Raw genomic sequence first — 19942 nt, forward strand, 5'->3', positions numbered from 1 at the left:
TTTATTTTTTATTTTTTTAATTCTTTTGGTTTTTGTTCAAAAAAGATTTCAGCAAATTCACATAAAAAGATGCAGTTTTAAAGAAGATAAAGACAAGAAAAAGATTTGTGATCTCTAAGTATTTTTATGATTTTTATGATTTTTTTGTTATTCATAGAACCTAAACCTATATATATATATATATATATATATATATATATATATATATATATATATATATATATATATATATATATATATATATATATATATATTCAATTTTTAGATTGAGAATATTTGAGAATATTTTTTATGGCTTTTTGTTCAAAAAACATGCAAATCCTACATTTTAATTAAGTAAAGGGTATTAAAGTCATTTACATGTTTTAAACGAGTTTTCACTGTCGATCTTGTAACGCCCGGTTCCGTGGTATGCATTTAATTTAATTATGTATTTATTTTGAGAAAGGGACTCGACGAGTTGGTAACCCTAACTTGTCGAGTAGAAGGCAAAATACGTGCGGGTTTTGAGTGGATTACTCAACGACTCGGAGTCTTGATTTGACGAGTAGGACAGCCTATACGAAAACCCTAATCTTTAGGGCTTGCACACTATTTAAGCATCATATGTGGCCTCCAGCCCAGGCTTTATCTCCTCTAAAACCTAATCTTGAAACCCTAATCCACCTTGAGTGATCTTGAGCTATTTCTTGCCATTTTGAGTGTTATTTGTGTATTTTGAAGCTTGTGGAAGAAGAAGAAGAAAGAAGGCTCAAGGAGGAAGAAGTAGATCCAGGAACTACACTCTATGTGCAACATTTTCTGGTAATCAAGTCTCTAACTTGATCATTCTTCTCTTAGATCTATTTGCTTCCATTTTATGAAGGTCTTGGTTCAAGAACCTTGGTCCTTGGGATTCAGACGTCCCAAGTGACTTATATCTCAAAGCTAGGATCTAGGAAGGGTTCCATGGCATAAATGTGCAAGCTTTATTACCATGGAAGCCCCATGCAAGGTTGTAAGCAAGTATATGGCCTTTTTAGCCCTAAAAACCCATGTATGGAAGGAAAGCTCGGGACTTTATGTGTCCAACAGATGTTAAAAGCCTAGGTCTAGTATATTGTGCCTTGGTTTAGGGTGTTATGGCTTGTGGACCAAGATTTATGTCTTAGAGATGTTAGGGTCTGGGTTAAACCCATTAGGAAGGACTAGGACGAGTAAAGTTGGAAACTTTACCCTTAAGAGTGTATTCCCAATATGTAGATGAAGTTTGGAGCATAGATCTGAAAGGTAGGAGCTTAATCCATTGTGATGGCTCAATTAGACAAGGGAACTCGGCGAGTCTAGGGAAGGACTCGACAAGTTGAAGCGGGTTGTCCTGATCATGATGATAGGAAGAACTCAATGATTCTATGAAGGGAATCAATGATTTGACTCAGTTGACTGCGAGTCTAAGCATTACAGGGACTCGCTGAGTTGGGAGATAACTCGACAAGTTGGGTTGACTGGGAGTTGACCTTGACTTTGGCTTTCACCGGCACGTTCATCATGACTAGGGGTAAAATGGTCATTTTACCCTAAGTGTTATTATGGAATAGATAGCCAGAGAGTCACCGAAGCAGCAGATAGGGATTTCTCACTTGAGCTTTCAGCAATCAATCTTGCGAGATGAGTTTCCTTCGTAGGGACGGGTCTAAGGCACCAAGGTCAACCCGTAGTATGACATGTTAGTAGCTGAGCTTGGGCGAGGCCCATATCTCATAGTAGCCGAGTGTGGGCGGGGCCTGTTTCTCATCGCTAAGTTTCATTGTGGATATATGCCTTATTGATAGATTTAGTTATACATGTTGTCTGTGTGATACTTGTATGTATGTTTAGTAGCTGAGTGTGGGTGGGGATGGTATCTCGTAGCAGTTGATTGTGGGCGGCGCCCATATCTCATAGTAGCCGAGTGTGGGCGGGGCTCGTATCTCAAAGTAGCTGAGTGTGGGCATGGCCTGTATCTTAGAGTTAGCGGAGTGTGGGAAGGGCCCGTATCTCCATGAGTGTGGGCGGGGCCCGTATCTCTTAGTTTCATGTTATATGTGTATGGTATGTGGTAGTTTGGGGAGACTCATTAAGCTTCGTGCTTCCAATTTTCAGTTTTGGTTTCAGGTACTTCCATTAGCAATGGGAAGAGATCGAGATGATCACATGGCACACACCACAGTTTTAGACTTGGGTTGTTTTAGACTCTGATATTTTCTCATATGATTTTGATACACTATTTGACATGATGTTTTGAGATACATGGTTCTTGGTTTTCTTTATGATGATGGATCATTTAAGGTTTTATTATAAGTTTTAAAATGAAATTTTTGGGCTATGTTTTTGGGATGTTTCAAGTTGGTATCAGAGCCTTGGTTTCAGGAATTCTGGCACACTCTCGGGTGTGTCTAGACACAAACTGAGGACTTGGTATGAAAATTTTCAAAAAAATCATTTTATAGGAAGAATTTTGAAAAGAGAAAAGAATTTTGAAAAGAGAAAAGAACTTTGAAAAGGGAAAAGGGTGTTGTAGATGCAATCAACCGAGCTCAATTAAGTACTCTCAAATTACCCATACAAGCTTATGGTATGATATGATTATCGGCTTTATGAGAACTGCATGCTAGATTAGGATTAACGATCTAGTAAGGATGCCTTGTGTGCCTGTTATACGTGTATCGGCTTTATCAGAACTGCATGCTAGTACAGATTAGTCAGTATGATAGCCTAATTAGTATATGCTTGATTATGTTTACTCAATGCTGCTTGCTTTGTTCTTTTAGGAGTTCTAGTTGTCTTTTACTAACTATTAAATACATATTGTGAGGACTAAATAATTTTAGAAGGTTAGGTTTATCTTTATTTAGCAGCTCTTGTTTGAGTCCAACTTTCACCGTGATCTCTCATTCAAAGAATTATCTAGTTTTAGTGATATCTAATAGTATTCGCAGGCTAGTTAGGGGAAGTTAGCAGAGACTTATTCTGCAGCTGATGGTGGAGAGTGGGATGGTGATTACCCTAGGGCAAGCCTAGGATGAGAGTAGCACGTGAAGCAGTAGTGTTAGAAGGGACTTGGTGGAGTAAATGCAGTTCTTGAAGAAAGTACGGATAGATGTGGAAGGTAGTATGGGCCCGTACTACTGAAAGCAGAGGATCTGAAATAGAATCTAGGAAGGTTGAGATGAATCCAGGGAACGTGTAGTGTATGAGATCCCTCGAGTTATGTTTAGTATTTTGATGTTTGTTATGATGTGTTTTTCAGAATGGTGGTTTTATGCCCTATGCCAGCAGTTGGCAGTTCAGCTAGAAGAGCAGACTAAGGAGTTCATGTCCTCAGAGATCACTCGTAGTATTCTTGAGCAGACTCATGGGATCTTCAGTTCAATCAAGGACGGTATCCTGGAGCTTATGGATGAGAGATTGAGTGCCTTCCGCACTGAGGTGGCAGCCATGATGGGGTCACACGCACTTACTTTCTGGGAGTTTAGAGCATATGGATCTTCTAACTATCATGGGGATCGGGGCCCCATTACGAGCACTAGATGGTTGGATGATGTCGCCAATGTATTCCGCACTAGCAGATGTACTGAGGGTGACAAGGTTAGACTAGCGTCATGTCTTCTAAAGGACAGGGCACGTGACTAGTGGGAGGGGGTTGGACATGCCATGGGTCATGATGTAGCTCTTGATGCCATGATATGGAGTGACTTTACGAATCGGTTTAGGGCCAAGTTTGCACCTATGATAGAGGTGCAGTAGCTTGGTAGAGAGTTTCAGGACCACCAACAGACAACAGAGACAGTGACGGAGATCACTGCCAAGTTCAGACATAGATCCCTTCTCATTCTGCAGTATGTGGTGGACGATGAGATGAAGAATGCCTGATATCATGAGATGTTGCAGAGTGATATCCGCCAGTTTGTGAGCCGCTCCATCTGAAAGATGTTAGAGTACATGATTGTTAGGGCTCGTGAGAGGGAGATTGATTTAGAGATGGAGAGGAATAGGAAGCTACAGTCGATGTCTGGCGTGGAGGGCTCGGGGAAGTAGCCCAAGATAGATTCCCAAGGGAAGGGCCATCAGGGCCAAGGACGATGCGGCAAGTCGCACATGGGGACGTGCAAGGCAGGTAGTTCGGCCTGCTTCAAATGTAGCCGAACTGAACATGCGAGCAGGGATTGTACTATTGCTTCTACCACTACTACCACCACATTATATGATTTGATTTTCTTTCAGTGCAATCATAGGGGCCACAAGATGCCCCAATGTCCGAGTTTAGTAGTAGTAGGGAAGGTGGTGGCACCCACCCCTGCTACATTGAGGATTACAAACGGCCGTCAGGGCCGTATAGATGCGCCAGTGGCAAAGAGCAGAGCCTTCTAGTTAACAATAGAGGAGGCACGAGCAACTCTTGATGTCGTTACGGGTATGTATCTTCTCCTTATCTCTTTATTTATCTTGATTATTGCTTATGTTTGTGTGTTTATTTTAGGATCGTTCTTAGTGAACGGTATATCAGCTTTGGTACTGTTTGATTCTAGTGCAACCCTATCTTTCGTGTCGCTCGCCCTCAGCAAGCGATTCGTAGGAGCTCCCGGGGAGCTAGATTGTCCATTAGATGTAGAGGTAGCGGATGACAGGACTGTCACACCCCAAAACCAAGAACGACGGAAACGTTCTGGGGCGGAGGACGTCATGTACAATATCACAACAATGAAAAGTAGTAAACAAGCAACAACATCATCCATTGCATTATTAATATAATTTTAATACAAGTGTTCTGACGAATTATGATAGACACTAAAGTATAATCCAAATGAAAGATGAGTCTTGAACGAGCTCCATCTTCTCTAAACCTTGCATCGGTACCTGTCTATTGATGACCTGAGGATACAAGTAATTTTGAAAGTGAGTATCAGCTTTAAAGCTGGTGAGATCATAAGTATTTTAGTGTCTTAATTTGTATGTAAGTATTTGTATGTATACGAATTGTAAGTATTGAAAATGTATATGAACTGGATGTATAAAAATGTTTTATAAAACAACTGTAAATGTTTGAAAAATCCTAGAAATCCCTATGATTCCTACTATTATATAAGGGTGACTTCTACCAAGACCTAACTGCTCTGAATGTAGCCTTCTACCAAGACTTAACTGTTTTAAATGTTCGTTTCTTGTAAAAGTGTGTAATTTTCCCAAGTGTAACTATCATTAACAAAATATAGTTTTTACATTTAATGTCTAAGTGAAAAGATCACTAAATATATGTAAAGGGAAAATTAATGTAGTACTGTAGTGTAGTGCTATAGGAACTACTGTTGTACTAACCACCTTAAACCGGATTTATATTAAGGCATCATGTGATTAATTGTACCATACTATTGACTGGGTAACAATGACAAATGTAGTTTGTAAAAAGGTATGATGTTTGGCACCCGCAGATCTGCAGGTCCGGTTGTAGCTAGCAGCAAGGTGTAGGATAGTCAATGCAGTATAGATCTATACGCAAACTCACACTCTCCCTTCAAGTGATTCTGGCTACAACTCGGGCCATGACATTGAAGGCATGATCCGATACAGTGGATCACAATTATGTCAACATATTCATGTATATATAATGTACTGAAATGTTCTATGTGTGCTAGCTGTAATGTGTGTTCTCTCTCTATCTAGCAAGAGTAGTAATGTACTGTAATGTTCTAGCTGTAATGTATGTTCTCTCTATCTAGCAAGTATTGACTCATGAATGATAGGACTAATTGTATGATATCGCGTTCTAGTAATTGTTCTAGTATCTTCCTAAACTACCCATATGGTAGTTTACTAGTAATCTAACTGGTACGTATGGACATGGATGTATACCCTTGCTACCCAAGGGCATTATATGAACGAGAAGGACCTTTATTACTATATACGTACATTTGATATATAACTAATATTTAAATAACCTTCGGACGGATACCCGATGTCCCACCAGACCACATCTCAAGCGCGAAAAGGAAATAGGGTGGATAGCCTTCCTAAGTCTTTTAAACATTTCTTATATATCTATACATATATAGGCATGCAATTGATAATATAAAAGCATAAAGTAAGTTTTGTAAAACCTTTGAACATAATTATTATCTAAGAAAAGATCGACCTTGATGTCAATCTATAAAACGCTTTGAAGGCATGGATTTGAATAAAACAATTTAGTATAAAGAAACATTTGTTTGAAACATAATTGTAAATAAGTTTGAAATGTAACATACAGATTAATATGTACAGTGTAATAAGGAGTTTTAAACACATAAAGTGTTTATGAAAAACATTTGAAGGAAACTGTTTGGTAAAACGGCTAATGAGTAGCCAATCATTTGAATGCTGCTTATTAATCACATGTGATTGATATAACAATTAGCATAATTCTACTTGTATCCCCCCCATATAACATTTAAAAAAAGTTAAAACATTGATTAAGGGGTATGAACTCACCTGTTGTGAGTGGCACGGATAAACTGAAGAGGTAGGACTGCTAGGTGTCAAGTGAAGACTTTAGACACACACAATGGTCCTAATTACATATGAAGACATATGTATATAAACAATTAGTGATTATAACACTAATTAAACATGTATAAACATCCTAATGCAAGGAAAACACTTTGGTCAAGTGCTAGGAGGCTAATGGGTTGCAACAAAGGAGTACAAGACCTCATACGGAAGTTTATGGTCCAAAGACCGTGTGTGTTGGAGTTTACGGCCCAGGGGAGTAAACTCCTGGCCGTAAACTCTTTATTGGGTCACTAAATGGAGCTTAAAGTTATTACAACTTAAGTGGTGAAGTGCTTCAAGGCTTACTAGAGTGTTATGGCTTCCTTTTAACTCCTTTGAGGAGTTCACGGCCTTAGGACCATATCCCTTGAGATTATGGCCATAATCTCCCTTGGGAGGGTGTTTGTGGCGTTTTCAAGTCCCTAATTTATCTAAGAATAAATCAAGGCAATTGTCTAAGGCTTTAGAAGAGTTTATAGCACCATTTGGCACTATTGTTTGGAGTTCACGGCCCTGGAACTTCATGGGCCGTGAACACCTTACTCTGGGTGTTGTAATGGTGTTTGCTAGCCCTAAACTAGGGTACATGTCTAAATTAGTCTCTTGGCTTAAGGAAGGATTTTAGGGCATTTTGGCACCTAAAAATGGAGTTCACGGCCCAAGAACATCCTTGGCTGTGAACTCACTTCTAGCCTTTGTTTCTTAATGATTTTGTGGTCTAAACATGTCATTGTAGTTTCTAGGTTGAGTTCCAAGGCTTTGAGGGACATTGGGCACACTTTGGTCCTTATAAAAGAGTTTACTCTCCAAGTGTTCTTGGGCGGTAAACTCTCAAATCTTGGGGTTTTGATCCGATTTTGATGTTATTAGGCACAATCTAAGCTATATATTACAACTAGATAGAAGTACTCATGATTTGGGATGAAAACCCAAAGATCCGTGAGAGAGAAAATTGCTTTTCTCTAGTTGGAAATGTGACTAATGAATAAATATGGCTCAGATTTCTATATATAGTCCTAGGATTTTTGGCAGAAAATATTTTATTCCCGAAATGAACTCTAATATCATAGAGTTTTGGAATAACATTGTTACACAAAACCCTAGTGCATCCACTCTTCTGATATCTCCTTAAGTGTAAATCCTGAAAAACTGTCAAACTTATACCCAAGAGTCTGGAACTTAACTGTAACTGTTCTATCTTCTATTGACTTTATATGGTTTGTACTGAATGGAAATTTCGAGTTGTCACAAGGACTGTTAGGGTCACGAAGGTTCACAGAGGTTGTACACTACAACTATTTGATGAGCAATTTTCAGTGGATCTGGTTCCTATTCCCCTGAGAGGCAATAATGTTATAGTGGGTAGGGATTGGTTGAGCCCCAATGGGGCAGTGATCGACTGGGAGCAGTAGCGAGTAAGGTTTCAGACTCCTAGTGGGGGAAGGTTAGTGATTCAGGACGAAAGGCTGCAACATGGGTTGACTCTATGTTCAGCAGCGAGAGCTAGGCGCTACCTTCAATAGGGGTGCACATGTTATATCGATTATGTTATAGATACCCGGGATAAGGGTAAGGTGACAATGTATAATGTACCAGTAGTGTGAGAATACCCGGACGTATTCCTGGAGGATCTGCCTGGGATACCTCTAGAGAGGCAGGTTGAGTTTAGGATTGACCTAGTCCCTAGTGCGGCTCTGATAGCCAAGGCACCATATCGGCTGGCTCCTCCTGAGATGCAAGAGTTGTCTACGTAGCTTCAGGAAATGCTAAACAAGGGCTTTATCAGGTTAGGGTCACATCACATGTGTATAGACTACCGGGAGTTGAACAAGGAAACGGTGAAGAAGCGTTACCCGCTTCCGAGGATAAATGATTTTTTTGATCAACTTCTGGGAGCATCTTGGTTCTCTAAGATCAATCTTTGGTCAAGGTATCACCATATGCGAGTTAGGGACGATGATATGCAGAAGACAACTTTTAGGACTCGCTATGGTCATTATGAGTTTGTGGTAATGCCATTTAGGCTCACCAATGCTCTAGCCGCATTCAAGGACCTCACGAACCGTGTGTGCAGACCGATGCTAGATTGGTCTGTAATGGTCTTCATTGATGATGTCTTGGTCTATTTCAAGACACAGGAGAAACATAAGGAGCACCTAAGGAAGGTGATGGAGACACTGAGGAGGGACAAACTTTTCGCAAACTTCTTCAGGTATGAGTTCTGGTTACGCGAGGTGCAGTTCCTTGGGCAGCTCGTCAACCAGAAGGGTATTTTTGTCGATCCAACCAATATAGAGGTCGTGATGCAGTGGGAGGTTCTGAAGTCTCCATCTGAGATTCAGAGTTTTCTGGTTCTAGTGAGTTATTACAGGAGATTTATTCAGGACTTCTCCAAGATTGTAGTTCCTTTGACCCGACTGACCAAGAAGTCAGTGGTATTCTGCCGGGGGCCTGAGCAACAGGTAGCCTTCGAGACTCTTAGACATCGGTTATGCAAGGCACAGATTTTGAATCTACCCGAGGGAGTTGATAACTTTGTGGCTTATTATGACGCCTCGATTTCGGGCGTGGGTGCAGTTCTGATGAAGAGGGGTCATGTGATAGCTTATGCATCAAGGAAACTGAAGCCTCACGTGTTTAACTATCCGACGCACGATTTAGAGCTGGGGGTTGTGGTTTTCGCCCTCAAGATTTGGCGGCATTACCTCTATGGGGTGTGTTGTACCATTTACACGGACCATAAGAGTTTGAGATACCTCATGGATTAGCCGAATCAAAACATGAGGCATCGTCGGTGGTTAGATGTGGTAAAGGATTATAATTGTGAGATCCTTTACCACCCGGGCAAGGCCTATGTGGTGGTCGATGCCCTGATCCGGAAGGCGGTACAGCCTCGATTCGAGACATTTTTCTGAGAATGACAATGATTACTATATTGTTGTAGCAGATTAGAGAGGTGCAAGTGGAGGGTCTGAAGGAAGAGCGCCAGAAGTGTGAGTGGATTGTGGCCGAGCGGCCTCATTTGATTATGATAGTCAAGGGTTGTTGACCATGCATGAGAGGGTCTGGGTTCTGTACTCGGGTGGAGTACGATAGGTTATGATGGATGAGACCCATAAGTCGAGGTTCTCCATCAATCCCGGGGCAACGAAGATATTCAGAGATCTTCGCCCTGACTACTGGTGGCCCTACATGAAGTGGGATGTAGCTTGGTACATAGAGAGATGCCTGACCTGCAGTAGGGATGTCAAAAACCCCCCCATGGGACCCCGCTACCGCGGGACCCTGATACCGTACAAGACTAAATTTTTAAAAAAACCGGGAGCAGGAGCGGGGGCGGGGGCAAAATTAAATCCCGTTTACTTTCGGGACCGGGGTCGAGAGTCAGTATTTTCGTCCCGTACTCCCGCAGGGGCCCCGGTTGTACATTTATGTAAAGAATATATATTTAATACTAAATACATATACAAAATAGATTTTCTACTTTTAGGTTTCACTTTCCCGTTTCCAATTAATGGATGTTGAAGATGTAGCGAATTGATCATATATTTTTGGACATGTAATTATTTTATATTTGTAAAATTGGATTTTTCATATTTTATATTTGTAAGATTGTTGGAATTGTCATTTTATAATGTTGGATTCATAATGTTGGATTTTTAAATTTATTTTCTAAAAGATTAGGATTTAGGCTTTTAAAGTTGTTAAAAATAGTTTTTTTTGCCTAAAACAAAACGGGTTTTTAGCAAAAAAAAATCGAATTTTAAGCCTATAAATCGCGGGAACCGAGAGAACGGGGGCGGGAGCGGGGCGATGGAGGTAACCGGGGGCGGGAACGGGGGCTATGTAAACGGGTGATCCGGGGGCTGGACCGAGAGCAGGGGCAACAACTGATTTTGGGGGCGGGAATGGGGGCTGCTATTTCTGCTCCCGTTTGGTTCCGTTGACATCCCTAACCTATAGGAAGGTTAAGACAGAGCACTAGAGGCCTCACAGCAAGATACAGCCGTTAGACATCCCCGAGTGGAAGTGGGAGGACATTACTAAGGATTTTATCACTAAGCTTCCCAAGACCGCAAGTAGGGTTGATTTGATATGGGTCAGTATGGATTGGTTGACCAAGAGTGCTCACTTTATCCTGATCCAGGAGAGCATATCGGTTGAGAGGTTGGTCGAGATTTATGTGCGAGAGGTAGTAGCATGTCATGGGGTTCCTGTCTCGGTGGTGTCAGACCGAGATGCCCGTTTTACTTCCAGATTTTGGAAGTGGTTTCACGAAGAGATGGGTACTCATCTCCATTTCAGCACCGCTTTCCACCCTTAGATGGACAGACAGAGCGAGAGGATGACTCATACTCTTGAGGACATGCTTCATGCATGTGATTTGGATTTCGGTGGCAATTGGGATACGTATCTTCCGTTAGCGGAATTTTTTCGTGTAACAACCGTTACTACACCATTATAGATCGACCTCCATTTGAGATGTTCTATGGGAAGAAGTGTAGGACCCCAATCTGTTGGGGTGAGGTTGGTCAGAGTTGCGAAAGTGCTTAGTGGATGATTCAGTAGTAGTAACCCTTCAGGATGTTCAATTTGATGACAACCGGAACTACATTGAGCGACCAGTCACTATCCTTGACACGAAGTCGAAGGATTTGAGGAGCAAGAGGGTGGATTTGGTAAAGGTGTAATGGCAGCACCACAAGGACTCAGAGTGGACCTGTGAGCCCGAGGAGGAGATGAGGGAGCACTACCAAGAGTTGTTTTCAGACACAGTAGAATCTGAGGAAGAATTCTAAAACAAGTGGGGCAGAATTGTAACGCTCGGTTCCCTGGTACACATTTAATTTAATTATGTACTTATTTTTAGAAAGGGGCCCGATGAGTTGGTAGCCCTAAATCGTTGAGTAGAAGGAAGAATATGCGCGGGTTTTAAGTGGTCTACTGGACGATTCGGAGTCTTGACTCGTCGAGTAGGATAGTCGGGACGAAAACCATAATATTTAGGGTTTGCACCCTATTTAAGCATCATATATGGCCTCCACCCAAGCCTCTATCACCTCCAAACCCTAATACACTTTGAGTGATCTTGAGCTATTTCTTGCCATTTTGAGTGTTATTTGTACCTTTTGAAGCTTGTGGAAGAAGAAGAAGATAGAAGGCTCAAGGGGGAACAAGTAGATCCAGGAACTACACTCCATTTGCTACATTTTCTGGTAATCAAGTCTCTAAGTTGATCATTCTTCTCTTAGATCTATTTTCTTCCATTTTATGAAGCTTTTGGTTCCAAAACATTGGTCCTTGGGATTAGGACGTCTGAAGTGACTTATATCTCATATCTGGGATCTAGGAAGGGTTCCATGGCCTAAATGTGCAAACTTTATGACCATGGAAGCCCCATGAAAGCTTGTAAGCAAGTATATGGCCTTTTTAGCCCTAAATGACCATGCATGAAAGGAAATCACAAGACTTTATGTGTCCAATAGATGTTAAAAGCCTAGATCTAGTATATTGTGCCTTGGTTTAGGGTGTTATGGCTTGTGGACCAAGATTTATGTCTTAGAGAAGTTATGGTTTGGGTTAAACCTATTAGGAAGGACTAAGGTCGGTTAAAGTTGGAAACTTTACCCTTAAGAATGTACTCCCAGTATGTAGATGAAGTTTGGAGCATAGATCTGAAAGGTAGGAGCTTAATCCATAGGGATGGCTCAATTAGACAGGGAAACTCGGCGAATCTAGGGAAGGAATCGACGAGTTAAAGCGGGCTGTCCAGATCATGATGACAGGACTAACTCGACGAGTCTGTGAACGGAATCGACGAGTTGACTCAGTTGACCACGAGTCTGAGCATTACAGCGACTCGCTGAGTTGGGAGATAATTCGACGAGTTGGGTTGACTGGGAGTTGACCTTGACTTTGAATTTGACCTGGATGTTAACCTTAACAAGGGGTAAAATGGTCGTTTTCCTTGAAAAAGGATTATGAGATTTTGATTATGTGTTATTATGGAATTGATAGTCGGAGAGTCGCCGCAGCAAAACATAGGGATTCCTCACTCGAGTTTCAACAGTCAGCCTTGCGAGGTGAGTTTCCTTCAGTAGGGACGGGTAGAAGGCGCAATGTTAGTAGTTGAGTGTGGGCGAGGCCTGTATCTCATAATAGCTGAGTGTGGGCGGGGCTCATATCTCATAGCTTAGTTTGATTATTGATATATGCCTGATTCATAGATTCAATTATACTTGTTGTCTGTGTGATACTTGTATGTATGTTTAATAGCTGAGTGTGGGTGGGGCACATATCTCATAGCAGTTGAGTGTGGGTGGGTCCCTTATCTCATAGTAGTCGAGTGTGGGCGGGGCCCGTATCTTGAAGGTCGAGTGTGTGCGGGGCCCGTATGTCAGAGTCAGTGGAGTGTGGACGGGGACTGTATCTCCCAGTTAGCAGAGTGTGGGTAAGGCTCGTCTCTTCATGAGTGTTGGTGGGGCCCTTATCTCTGAGTTACATGTTATATGTGTATCGTATGTGATAGTTTGGGGAGACTCACTAAGCTTCATGCTTACAATTTTCAGTTTTGGTTTCATGTACTTCCACTAGCAGAGGGAAGGGCTCGGGATGATCGCATGGCAAACATCATAGTTTCAAGCTGGGATTGTTTTAGATTCTGATATTTTCTCATATGATTTCGATAGAATATTCTTCATGATGTTTTGATATACATGGTTCTTTGTTTTCTTTTTGATTATGGATGATTTATGGTTTTATTATAATTTTTAAAATGATATTTTTGGGATGTTTCAGATCTCTTATTCTCCTTCATTATCGTTCTTTCTGTTCTCCTTGATTGCTTTCGATTTATATTGATCTCGTTCCAAACTTTTATTTTTGCATCTTATTATCATCATCGATTTGTATATATCAAGTAAAAATATTGTATTGATTCTTAAATCACATATGTTTTCGGAGTGTAGAGGATATATTGATAAATTTGAGGAATCAAAATTGAATTTGTCTTCATCAAAAGTTAAAAACATTTATATTTTCAGTCTTTTAGAAATCGACATTGAACACTTGTATTTGAATCATTTGTTTTACAAATCGGAACATTTCCTCAATGTTTTAAATTGAATAATGCATGATTTCTCAGTGTTCTTTAGCAGCTTTTCATTTTCGAGTGTCTTTTTGCTTTTTTAGGTCTAAAAATCAGTCGTAAGTGCATATGTTATTATATACTGACAATGACTCTAGTAATCGTTAATGTTGAATGATTTAAGCTTAGTAATGCACAAATTTTCAATGTTCTTCAGGTGTTTTTGTTTTTTGAGTCTTTTTTTATGTGTTATTAGGTGTAAAACTCAATCATAAATGCCTTAGTATATATTTATAGATGTTCTACTTGAATCACATGTGATTAAAATATGTTATTAACATTATATGTCTAGTTATTATAAATATAGATAACTGGTACAAATCAGTTATCTATACAAATCAGTTATCTATACGGATAAAATCATATGTGATTATATTTTTTATAGTGTTTTAAATCATATATGATTAATCACGTAATTAGAATCTATTATTACTATATTTTATATAAACAAAGATATTCAATCACATATGATTAGGATATCTTATGAACATTTACATTTTATATCTATATTCTTTTAAATCATGTATGATTAAGATCTGTTGTAATACAAAATGTTTATGTTGTTAATGACATATTTGTTTTCCTGGGAATGTCTTTTACAAGCGATAATGTGAATTTCTTTACAAATGAAGATTAAATTGTTACTTTTGCTGAGAGTATTGAAGTTGTTAATGAAACATGACCATGTTTACTATATGGTCACATGTAATTAATTTCATAAGTGGCGATTTGCTAATATTTAGTCACAAAAAAACAATTTCGGTGAATATTGTCTGTCATATAGAGACAGACAATTAAGTGAAACATTATCATAATTATTATAAGGACACATATTTTATTAAAATTAAGGACTACTGGGTATCGTATAAAGACTATTGAGTATCTTTTTCAAACATGTAATTACAATAAACATGACCATGTTCGCTATATTGCCACATGTAATTAATTTCATAAGTGACAATTTCCTAATAATTAGTCACAAAAACAATCAGTCATGGTGTTTATTTGCTACGTGATTTTTTTTATTTTTTTTATTTTTTATGTTGTTATTATTTAAGTTATCAACACAAAAACTTTAAAAAAATGTTCTTTTAAAACAATTGTAAATGCATAATTATTTTAGATTATGGTTATTGTTAACCGTTTAGCCACATGTCAAAAATAATGTAAAGTCACAATTATATAATTTTAAAGACATTGAAAAACTATAAAACATGGCTAAATTTATATTAAAGTCACAATCATACAATTTTTATTGTTACTTTGTCTACATCATAGACACATAAAAAAATATAAATGAAAGTAACCAAAACCTGACAATATGAAACAATATCAAGATTTAGAATTCGATATTATTAATAATTGAAATTCAAATCCATACATTAAATTCTTAATTAAAATACCAAAAAAATAAATATTGTACTAATTGCAAGTATTAAAATATGGTAAATAAAGCAAAAACATCATAAACCAAAAACTAGACATAACTAGGCATTCACCTTGTTGATACGGCTCATTGTTTTCTTGAGAATGGTATCAAATGATATATATAAGTTGATTTTTGCCTCTATGAGTTTTGAAGTTCATGTTCTTTAGGTGATATCATATTTGGTACCTATACCAACAACATTGAAGAAAAAATGAGTACATTAAAATCTTAGTAGATTAGTTTATGAAGGAAAAAAGTGTAATGCTCAAAGAAGTTAACATAAACAAACATTTTAATCGACTTTCATAATGTGTTTTGACCATGGAACAAAACTTTTATATGCATGCTCAACTATTTTAAATTCTGCAGTTTCATGGGGTATAAATGAACCTTTCTTTACCAATTCATCAGTGGACACTTTATAGCAATCATCTTGTAGAGGAACTCCATGAATGAATTGTCTTTCTGATGGTAAGTGAACGGTACCACGAGCAACAATGTTCCTTTTATCCGGATATGATATACTACACTTGATTGGCTACAATCATATGTAATATTAGCATAAAAAAAGACGGAAATGTATATTTAGCATGAGAAAAAATACTGGCCTGGTGAAAGGGGATTTTTTGGTGAAATTGTTGGTATCTCAGGATTGATAGTGGAAATCTTAGACTCAACAACTTTTTTCGTGGATTTCGTAATTGCCTAATATAAGTATTTAAGACATATATGTAAAATTAGAATCTAATATAAAAGAGAAATTAAAAGTAATGAAAACTATAAAGTAAGTACATACTGGTGTTGTAGATTTCAGGGAAGGCGATGGTGTATCAAGAGTTTGCAGTCGTAGACTTAGTTTGAACTGTTTTCTTGGTGGTTTATGAAATTGCCTAAATAAGTTAAAGTCCCAAATCAAAAATCAAAAATTAGTACAAAAAAATATAAAAATGATGATCTTGTAAGGTGATGACATAATGGTGTTAAGGGTTCTGATGGTTCCTTGGTTGTGAGAGTATCAGTAGTTTCACTACTTTAAATAATCTTATCAGTTGAAATACCCTAGAAAATATAATGAAAAACGGAATATACATAAGAAATGCAATTTACAAGTAACATATTCAATTGATGTTGTTTATAAGATGACTTACAAGTTTTTAAGGCAGATTTGGAAAGCCCGCTCCTTTTGCAGTAAAATGAGCTAAAATTAGCTTTAGTGTTTGATCTTGTTCGTTAACCTTTGTAGATAAAGAATTGAGTTCAACATCTTTTTTCTCAAGTGATGTGTGTAAGATGCACTAGTTTTAATCCCACATAGGGAACAGAAATTAAACTAACTACTAGAATTATCTAAAAAAACAAATAATAAAAGGAAAGAGGTTTTCTCTAGTTTTTCAATACTAGAAATGTAAGCACTTAACTAACACTCAAACAAAACAATTATCAAGAAAAACAAATAAAAATCAACTAAATTCAATATTAAATGAGGCTTTTGTTCAGATTCAACTTATTTATTCTTATGGTTAATTTTATAGCAAGTGCAATGGATTAATTTGTCATTGTCTGCCGATTAATGTGATTATGTTCATGTTCACTATTACTAACCCTTAGTAAACAAATCAATTCAAACAGTGGTCAATTGGTTAAATTAATGAGTTTACCAGTTTATTGATTCGGGTTAAGTAAGACTTGTAGTTAGCTAATTAAATTGCTAATTCAATTAACTTCTTGTATGCTTGTTCATCACACAAGCTCACACATTGATTTACCTATTTGCTAATTAACCCCTAGTTTCATGTTCACTATCCCTAGGCATATAACGTTGTTTTCACATAAAGTATATGAGATAAGCAATCAAGCGTTGTTTATGCAGCTTAATATACTTGATAACTTACTGGAAAATTCTAATTGGAAACACATGAGGGTATTTAATAAGCTTAACAAAACAAAATTCACCAAATTAAATTAATCCAAACACAAAATCAAACCATGGTAATAAATTTGTATACCCTAAATAGGAGAAACAAGTTTGTAGCTCATATTCATAGCAGAAAATGTCTCATAAACTAAACCTAATGATTCAAACATGATGTAAAAACTAGATTAAGAAAAGAGAATATAATCGTACCTTTAGATCTCCTCAAAATTGAAGGATAGGGTTGATCCACGAGTTCTAGAGCTCCAGCTGCACTTTGAATCGCAATTCAATCCCCAAGGGTTCCAGAAAAGGTCCTTGTTCCGTGGGTTTATGCCCATTATATAGATTCCTGAAAACAGGGGCGACTTGTCGAGTCCATAAGCCGACTCGCTGAGTCACTCACTTAAAATCTGTGCGCGGTAAGGAATCCATTTGTTTGCGAAGTTTCATGCTTACTCGTCGAGTAGGTGTCAGATTCGCTAAGTACATCTTTTTTTTTTACGCTTTTTCTTCTTTCTTCAATTCTCGAGCTTCCGATTGCATTTCTCGCTTCCTTTTGCTTCCGAGCATGTCTTTAAGACTAAAAATATAATTTAAACATAATTAAGTACCTTTTGTTCATTAGTTGATATAAAATAGCCAAAAAGTATTAAGATTCTACACAAAATATATACCTAAATATGAACATATCAAAATACCCCACACTTTACTTTTGCGTGCCCCCAAGCAAAACTAAATTTTAGCACACTAGCATCACATAAGACAATCCCAATTAACCCAAACATTATGACAAGACCACAACACATGCATTTGTGTCTAACATTTTTCCTAAGGACCCCCCTAATCCTAAATACTTACAATCCTCATAAACACTCGCCCACTTCTTTTGAACAACGCTCATTTTATGCATCCCTCTAAATCTATGTGCATAAAACTTTCTTAACCTCAAGGTATTTTTGGTCAAGCAACCCAAGCATGCATAATCTAGATAATTACAACTTTTTGATACCACAATGGAGCTCTTTGAATTCTTCATTAATTTATTTGATCTTGATTTCTTTGAATTCACCACCTTCTTTGTTTGGTTTTTGGTATCTTCAATTTTTTTTTTCTTTAGAATTTTGATCTTTTGATCTTCAAACTTTGACTGCTCCAAAAATCTTACAACTTTTTCTTGTAATTCTCTCTCTTTTTTTTTAACATGTATCTCACTTCTTTTTCACTCAATACCTACATGATTAAGCAAGGGCGCTCGACTTCAACCTTTATTGGTTAAAGGTACTAGTCTTCTTGGATACATTTCAAGTACACGATGCTAAACATATTGTGTCCCTCAAACTAAGCGATGTTGTGATTTTGTCCCATAATTTTACTAGAATAATGGAGTCCGCAAATGCATTATAACGTGTATAACCTCAACTAAACATTTGGGTCTTCAAATGATCATTAAACATAATACTAGCATGAACCCTAATTGATTTACCAAAATTTTCTAAATTAGCTGTAGCAAGTTATATGCAAAAATTTTAAAATTAATCTAAATTTTCACTAAATGTAACCAACCCCTTACCCCACACATAATTTATTCAATTTCCCAATTACATATTATACATGAATAATAAAAATATAAAAATAAATAGAGATTTAGAACAAACTCCCTTAGGATAGTAGTTGTGTGGTCGATCTTCTTCTTGTTAAGATCCATCTTCAATTGACTTTAGGCATGGGAATAGTTCATCCATGCCTTGGGCATCAAATCTCGTGTGGTATAGCTCCTAATATAGACAAAAAAAATTCTTGGAAATGCTTGGAAAATGATCTTAAAAAATGTAGTCAATTGTTGTGTCAAATATCATCAAATCTTTGGCTTGAAAGGTGAAATAAAGGTAAACTCGTCAAGTTCCTAGGGTGACTCTCCTAGTGGAAGTGTAATGCAGAATAAAGTCAAATTTTTTCACATGGACTCGTCAAGTTGCAAAACATGTTCGGCATGATGATACTCCACAAATAACAAATGTCAAGATTCGGGACTTTATCATCTTCTTTGCGCATATTGATGGTGCTCACGATCAATCGATGAATCAAATGGTGAATGGGAGAATGAATTCTTCCTTCTTGAGCCTTCGAGGGAATATAGACCCGATTTTCTATAGTATTCCACCATGTGGAAGCAACCGTACCCTCCGGTAAATCCTTATGGCAATGATTAAGGAAAGCACCAAAAGGCCTAGTTATGACCACAGGTTAGTCATAAATGTCCATCCTCCACCCAAGCTCTACAATGCTACAATGGCATAGTTCCCCACCAAGGAAAAATGTAAGGACATTAAGGTTGTAAAATTCATTACCCCCTTGGAAGGAAATAGTAGAGAAAAATTCCCAACAAACCTCTTGGTACACCGGTTCTTGTATCCTAAATAGCCGACTCTACCTGTCACTTGTAATTGAAGTCCCGTTGTGCACAAATGTCTTGACCAAATACGGGTTCATGTCTTCTACCAATCCAACTTGCTCCAGACATTGCCAATTTATTTCATTTGGTACATATGTCTCCTTCTTCTTTAGTATTTCCAGCTTCTTCTTTACCCGAACATCGATGATTTTGAGGTCATTTGTGAAAAAGTCAACCAAGGAATGTCTCCATGGCTGCCTCCCAAACATTAGCCCCTCTTGGCATTTTCTATAAAAATAACACAAGATAAAACAACACCAAAATCTAACAAAAATGTTAAAACAAATAAAATTTAGGCAACTACAACATGCACTCGTTGAGTCTATGAATGGACTTGGCGAGTCGCAAGAATTGTCCGAGTCGTCCTTCTAATTCGTAACTATTCAGCCATGAAAACGCAAAATTTGTTCTAGGGGTTTGTTTAGGGATGCATATCAAGTGTTAATTCTCAAAAAA

Source organism: Lactuca saligna, chromosome 3, assembly GCF_052625555.1.
Source record: "Lactuca saligna cultivar CGN05327 chromosome 3, ASM5262555v1, whole genome shotgun sequence".
Lineage (NCBI taxonomy): Eukaryota > Viridiplantae > Streptophyta > Magnoliopsida > Asterales > Asteraceae > Lactuca > Lactuca saligna.